Here is a 6,849-nt window from a genome sequence, read left to right as displayed (position 1 = left end):
GGGAGTGCATGGCACCCTCGGGTGCCACCAGCGGCGAGCAGGTAAGCAGGAGGTGGCCGGGGCTCTCGGGCGCGCGCCACCGAGCAGCTTCGGGGCGAGGGGGAGGAAGACGACAGGGGGAGAAGCGGCGGTGGTGGGCTGGGCCGCGCTGGAGGAGCTGGGCCAGGCAGGTAAGTCAGGTAAGTGGCTAGGCTTCTCTCCTTTTTAATTTTTCTGTTCTGTTTTATTTTTTTCTTCTGCTTTGTTTTATTTAATTTCATTTTGCCACTGTTTTGAATTTAAAAATAATTCAAACAATGCCAAAAGCTCCTCTGAATATTTTTATTTTGCTAGATGGACTTTTCCAAAAGCTCATAAAATATTTCAGGGATATTTGAAATTATATTCTAATTATATGAATATAATTCAAATTCAAATAGCTAATGAATTAAATTCAAAGTCCCAAAAATAAATCCTTAAAAATGTGCAATATTTTGGTTGGGACCAGAACCCTTGCCAAAAATTATCAAACATTTAAGAAGAGCATTTTGGAACAATGAATGAGATTTTTAGGGTTTTTGCCCTCCTTTTATTTAAATTTTGAGGCTTCCAAATTTCCTCAGTTCAAGTTTCAGAAATTTAGACATGATGCAAACATGAAGCTAGCCTAGAGCATTACCAGAAGCTAGGGATGTGACAAGACTCCTCATCTGAATCCATCTCCTTGCCAATGAACGCACGAGCCTTGCTGGATGGGCTCTTCTTGTGTGATGAAGTCCTCGACAAAGACTTGGAAGAAGACTTTCAGGATTTCTTTTTCTTCTTGTCATCAAAATCATATTCCTTGCTCTTCTTTTTCTTCTTCTTCTTCTTCTTCTTCTTCTTCTTCTTCTTGGTCTCATTATCCCACTGAGGACACTCAGAGATGTAGTGACCAGGTTTCTTGCACTTGTGGCATGTTCTCTTCTTGTAGTCAAGTGAGGAAGCTTCATCGTTTCTTGAGTTGGATCTTGAGGACTTTCTGAAGTCTTTCTTCTTGGTGAACCTCTGGAACTTCCTCACAAGCATAGCAAGCTCATTACCAATGTCTTCAGGGTCCTCAGAACTGCAGTCAGATTCTTCTTCAGATGCGGAAACAACTTTTGCCTTCAAAGTGCGAGTTCGGACATAGTTGGGACCATAGATGTCTCTTTTCTCAGCTTGTTGGAACTCATGTGTGTTGAGCCTCTCAAGTATGTCAGACGGATCGAGAGTATCAAAGTCAGGGCATTCTTGAATCATCAGGGCCAAGGTGTCGAATGAGCTGTCAAGTGATCTCAGTAGTGTCTTGACGATTTCGTGCTTGGTGATCTCAGTGGCGTCGAGTGCGCGAAGCTCATTTGTGATATCAGTGAGGCGATCAAATGTGATCTGGACATTCTCATTGTCATTTCTATTGAAGCGGTTGAAAAGGTTGCGAAGAACACTGATCCTTTAGTCTCTCTGGGTTGAGACGCCTTCGTTGACCTTGGAGAGCTAGTCCCAGACTAGCTTCAAAGTTTCCAGAGCACTCACATGACCATACTATCCTTTGGTCAGATGACCACAGATGATGTTCTTGGCAGGTGAGTCCAGTTGAATGAACCTCTTGACATCAGCAGCAGTAACACCTTCACCGACCTTGGAACGCCGTTCTTGACGACATACCAGAGGTCGACGTCAATGGCTTCAAGATGCATGCGCATCTTATTCTTCCAGTAGGGGTAATCAGTGCCATCAAAGACATGGCATGCAACAGAGACTTTGATTATCCCTGCAGTCGACATAGCTAAAACTCCAGGTGGTTAAACCGAATCACACAGAACAAGGGAGCACCTTTCTCTGATACCAATTAAAAGTGCTAGTTATCGACTAGAGGGGGGTGAATAGGCGATTTTCATGAAAGTCTTCAAAACACGGGGGCTTTGAAGACAAACGATAGAAATGAACCTATTGATATGTAGCGGAAGGTAGACTACACTAGACAAGCCATAGTCAAGTAAGCAATGAAGTAAAAACACAAAGACTATCAGCAGCTAGGTAGTATGGATCGGGATGGAAGATAGTATGAAACCAAAACATAAGGAGTCTTCACTCAGTGAAGTCAATCATATCATACAGGCATGCAATGACTTCACGAAGACAAACTTTAAAGTAAAGGGAAGTGAAGGATAGAACTAGTAGCTTGATGAAGACAAGGATTTGGTAGACCAGTTCCAGTTGCTGTGACAACTGTACGTCTGGTTAGGGAGACTGAGATTCAACTCATAAGACCGCATCTTCACCTTATTCCCCTTGAGCTAAGGACACACAGTCCTCGCCCAATCACTCTGGTAAGTCTTCAAGGTAGACTTCCAAACCTTCACAGACTTCGTTCACTGGAGATCCACAATGACTCTTGGACGCTCAGAACGTGACGCCTAACCGGCTGGAGGATTCACAGTCCTCAACTGTAACAAGTCTTCAGGTCACGCAGACAGAAAGACATCAGTGATGCCTAACACTCTTTGGCTCTGGGTGTTTTCGGCTTTGTCCTCGCAAGTATCTCTCTCTTTCAAAATGCTTCGGAGGTGGGTTGCTCTCAAACGACAAAAGCCGTGCACTAACTCTAAGCAGCCACCAATTTATGGTGTAGGGGGTGGGCTATTTATAGCCAGGGGAAACCCAACCTGATTTGTCCGAAATGACCCTGGGTCACTAAGGAACTGACACGTGTACAACGATCAGATTTCAAACACATGCGGCAGCTTGACTTGGGCTACAAGTAAAGATGACTCATCCAGCTCTGTATAAGATTTGCTCTCATTGTCTTCGCTCGAAGACATAGGATTTGGTTGAGCATCACATCAGTCATTCTGACTTTGTTCACTTAGACCCCACTTAATAGTGCGGTGGTTCCTATGACTCAACAAAGAAGAAAAGGAAACTACAAAACAACTATGTCTTCGTACTCCATAGTATTCATGCGATATCTTCTCATGTCATAGTCTTCAATGTGAATATCTTCACAGACCACCACTATCTTCAATGTCTTCACACATTTTTAGGGGTCATCTCTGGTAGGTAAACCGAATCAATATGGGACAACTACCTGTGTTATCCTGCAATTCTCTCAAACACATTAGTCCCTCAACCAAGTTTGTCGTCAATACTCCAAAACCAACTAGGCGTGGCACTAGATGCACTTACAAGTAGCCACCTATGTAAGTGGATGTTTAATTTGGTTATGCAAGCATGTCATTATATATAAATATATATATATATATGTGTGTGTGTGTGTGTGTGTGTGTGTTGTTCTGTATGCAATCCCATCGCACAACACATACGTCTTATTAGCAGCAACCGTCAGTGTTATAATGGGTCTTCACACACATTTCTGATTACAGACCTGTTTGTCGTGTATCTCACACATCTAGTTAAGTTGAACTATTTCCGTTCGCATGTCTCAACGCAAACAGTTCATCCAGGTGAACCGCATGCCATATATCGCACACACCTTCATCTGGCTAGCCGTTTCTTTTGTGTTGCCTAATCACAAACAGTTCATTCGAGTGAACCATATGTTGTATATCGCACACACCTCCATCTGGCTGGCCGTTTCTTTTTTTCTTCCTCATCGCAAACAGTTAATTGAACTTAACTGTATGACCTGCATCGCACACACAACTGAAATCTAAACCGTGTTTGATGCATCCTCCATCGCAAACATTTTGCACCCTTTTGACGGGTTTTTACACCACCGTCTGCGATTATGGCATCACACACAGTTTCGTCGAAGGGTCTCTGATCGTAGTGTCACGTTAGCAGCATCCTATAGTAGTGATGTACAACATACAGTTCACTCGAATGAACCGTTTGTGATTAGGCAACACAAAAGAAACGGTCAGCCAGATCAAGGTGTGTGCGATATAAGACATGCGGTTCACTCGGCCTTGTCGTTAGTGTGTGACCTCTGTGGCAACTGTTCGCTCCCCACTAGCCTCTTCTTGTACCGTGGAAACCATCCACTGCCTCTTCGCCTTTCCCTCTCGATTTGGAACTGCTGTCGCACGCTCTTCCTCCCTCCATTTGCCTTCACCCTTCCTTCTGCCATTGTTTGATCATATTCTCCATGGAGGGAACAGGCTGGAAACGACCCCGTTATTCTTGCCCGATCTGAAAGATGACATGGTGGAGGAACTCACTGATCGGTGCGACGTCATCACCTCGGCTAGCATGGCAGGTTCGTTTGAGACCATTCTTGACTCAACTAATAACATCATTACAAGCAACCCAAGGGTGCAGGAGCGGTTTGATCTCCCCTATCTTCTTCGTCGTAACCCTGCTGGCTGGCGCGGGGACGAGGGAAGCCTCGCCTTGTGCAAGTTGATGCCGCTTGATAATGATACGTGTGATGTTAAGATGCCATCGCTTGAGGGCAAGGCTTGGGCAGGCGCAGATGAAGATTGGTTTGTTTATATTGGGTACAACTGTGAGTGGGAACTTGTGAATGTGTACACTCGTCACCGGGTTCCACTTCCAAAAATCTCAGACTGCCCAGAGGTTGAGCACACAGATGATCTACGTGAGTTCAAATATGATCATGGTAACTGTCGTCTACGAAAGATAGCAATTTGTCGAGTTCCCAACCGCTCTTGGGATTACAAGAACTATGAAGTTGTTGCTATCTTCGACAAGCTTGTTGCCATCCTTACTTCCACGCCTCCATGGATATTGCTCAAAAATCAATTTCTGTACACGGATGAGTACTGTGATGCAATTCAATACAAGGGTCTTGTGTTTGCTGCCACCACTCGTGGCACTGTTTTTGCATGGAATCAACATGCTTTTGGTATGTTTGTCTTCCACTGTAATTATAATTGTTTCATCCACATGCATGCGGGTTAGCTAGTTTCCCTTTACTAATTAATTAACCTTCTTGTGTTTCCAAGGTCCTGTGAACATTCCACCACCTATACTTGAAAATTTTTATAACCAAGGGGGAGAAGACGATGCTGGTGATCATGAGCATGAGGACGAGCAGGACCCATATACTCAGTGGCGCCTGGCAACTTATTCCGATGGGTCACCTCTTCTTGTCAGTATACAGGGCACTGCTGATGTTACTAAGGAAGTAGGTGTTGTCTCGCATGGTCACACTCTCTGGACCTATTCCAACATCCATTGTATGGTATTCGGGATGGATACTAGTGTACTAGCGCCAACACCTTCTCCCTGGTTCAGTATTGAAAGCCTTGGAGGAAACTCGCTCTTCCTTGGACAAAACTATGCAATGATGGTGGAAGGCGATCCAGCTACTGTTGACACAACGTTACTACCATTTATGAGAAGCAGCAATATCTATACCTCGGACATTGCTATGCTTCCCTACCATCCCAATATGGGTCTTGACATAGGCCACTTCAGCCTGGATGATCAGTCCTACGTTGGTCTCGAGATTGATAGTAGCTGGCCCTTCCCAGAGAATCACTTCTAGTTCAAAGCAAGCGTTTCCAATGCCGACGAGTGGTTGAGCTGAAGTTCATTTCATCGCTTTGTTATTTGTTGTGTGAGAACTTTACTTTACTAGAATGTTTTGTTGGAAATGATCTATAATCCAACGTGTATCCTCATTGTTGTTGTGGGTTGATGACTTGTTGTATGTAATCAATGGTACATTTGCATATGCGTCCATCAGCTCATGCCTGCTAGTGGTGTCCATATGAACAGTGCTAGTGATTTTAGTTGCAAAAATTAGATAGTGCTAGTGATTTTTAGCTGCATATTTTGACAAATCGTAGTGTTACAAGGTTGACAAATGGCAATGTTACTAGGTAAACAAATGTCAATCTTTCCAGTTTGAAAAATGGCAACATACCCAAAATGACAAATGCAAATCTTACCCAATTGTTTCGACGTGTTTGCACACTGGTCATGCAAAACAACCGTTTGCATTGAAGGGATGCAGAAATCCTGCTCGACACATTTTCCCTTGGCTTCCTGGGGAAGCTGTTGGTTTGCGTACGTGTGTTCTAACTAAAACGTTTGCGATGAGTGCTTTATATTTGAAAACCATTGACGTTTTTTCAAAATAAAACCGTTTGATAAGTCTGTACATTAAGAGAGAAAAACGAAAGTTTGTTCAAGCCATATCTTTCATTCAGTCACACTATGAATTTATATTCATACGATCGAGAATTCGAGATACAGTATTAAACCCCCAAAAGAACTATTTCCGGCCATGGCGGAGGCGGTGTGCCGCGCCGTCATTGTCGTTGTCGTCCTTTGGGATGCCGTTGTTGAAGTCTTCAAGGAAACACAAAATGTTCTTCACATGTAAATCAAACATCATGTCATCGCATGATCGACGGGTGAGGCACGGGAGGACGGCAACTGGCACCGCTGAGAGGTAGCAGTCAACTGCAATGTCTCATGCCACTAAGGGGGGCGCACGCACGAGCACGGGCATGAGTGCGGCGGGTGTAGCCAAACACACGGGGACCGGCGCCGCGGTGGGTGGAGGGCGCGCACGGGTAGGGGCATGGGCGTGGCGGGAGCAGCCAAATGCACGGGGGCCGATGCCACGGTGGGTGGAGGGGCGCGCACGGGCACGGGCGCTGGCGCTGGCATGTACACGAGCTCACGTGGGTCCGCGGAGACCTCGCTGGTGCCCGCGGCTTCCAGCTCTGTGATAGTGCTCGGCGACCAGCCCGTCAATGCTATGGGGATGGTCGATGGCGCGGGCGTGGGGATGGGAGCTGGGACGGGAGCGCGGGCAGCAACCGCCGCGGCCAGCTCGTTCTAGCCATGTCCATGAGGCCCCATTCCTCCTTATTTTCTACCTCCTCCGGCTCAGAGTTGACTTCACCAAAC

Source organism: Triticum aestivum, chromosome 1A, assembly GCF_018294505.1.
Source record: "Triticum aestivum cultivar Chinese Spring chromosome 1A, IWGSC CS RefSeq v2.1, whole genome shotgun sequence".
Taxonomy (NCBI): domain Eukaryota; kingdom Viridiplantae; phylum Streptophyta; class Magnoliopsida; order Poales; family Poaceae; genus Triticum; species Triticum aestivum.
Note: the sequence above shows the minus strand (reverse complement) of the source record.